Genomic DNA, 982 nt, shown 5'->3' on the forward strand with positions numbered 1-982 from the left:
ACTGGGCGACCAAACACCTTCAGTTCCATAACGAAACGAGAGTGGGACAAATATGGGATATTTTGAAAACGTCAGTAAAAACAATGAAATGGAAAAATGAAACATTAAAGAAAAGATCAATCTTCGCTCTGCAGCTCCCCCAGGGACGGCCTGTCTGATGTGAATGTGGGCTTTCGATGAGGTCCTGGCGTGAGGAGCCGGGCTCTTGGTCACGGACCCCCGTGGAAGGCAGAGGCTTAGCGACGTGGGAGGAGGGCGTTTCCACCACGTGGACGGGTTCTGGAAGGGCCTGCAGGGCCTCCCTCTTCTTGACTGGGCCACGCGTGGGGCCCGGAGCGGGACAGCTGTGACCTGGAGTCTTCCTCCCAGCGGGGGAGGGGAGGCAGGACGGGTGGCTGTGACCCTGTCCTTTCTGCTGGGCGCTGGGACTCTCTGGACCGGGTTCAGGACCCAGGGCTCCTGGGAATCGGGGTTGGGCTGAGGGGCTCCAGGAAGGCTCACTGAACCCTGCTAACAGGATCTACCCAGAAGCTGGAAAAGAGTGACCACGTGTGACTCCCACGCTGACCGGCAGGTTGGACCATTTCTTCACACAGGTAGCAACAGTATATTGTGTTTGTGTGAACATTCTGTCTTTGTTTCCCCAAATTTCTTCTTTAGGTGCAATGTAGATATACAACAGAAACACCTAAATATAGGACAGCTTGCTTTTGCCAATGAATCACACCTTGTTTCCTTTTCCAAACCATTTAACGTGGAATGTACAGGTTGTTTTTAAAAATGTTTATTTCTTTATTGATTTGAGAGAGAGAATATGAATTAGTGACCCTCAGCCCTCTAAAAACTGACCCCACCAAAGGGTCACCCCTCTTGTGAAAATAGCCGAGACAGATTTGAATAAAAGTCTGGGAGAGAGAACACCTGTTACCTAGGCGGCACAGACGCTCCCCAGGCGGGCGTGGGCCAGTGGGAGGGCGAGGCG

General features: G+C 52.3%; 1 long non-coding RNA gene across 1 annotated transcript in view; it reads left to right on the plus strand.

Moving 5' to 3' along the window:
* The first annotated feature begins 357 nt into the window (after positions 1-357).
* Positions 358-982, plus strand: part of LOC106723763 — an 11,544-nt gene continuing 10,919 nt past the window's right edge. Inside the window, exon 1 of the long non-coding RNA XR_001359479.1 lies at positions 358-605. This is a non-coding gene — a long non-coding RNA (uncharacterized LOC106723763). The remainder of the gene's footprint in view (positions 606-982) is intronic.

The sequence above is a fragment of the Myotis brandtii genome, unplaced genomic scaffold (genome assembly GCF_000412655.1).
Source record: "Myotis brandtii unplaced genomic scaffold, ASM41265v1 scaffold64, whole genome shotgun sequence".
NCBI classification, from domain to species: domain Eukaryota; kingdom Metazoa; phylum Chordata; class Mammalia; order Chiroptera; family Vespertilionidae; genus Myotis; species Myotis brandtii.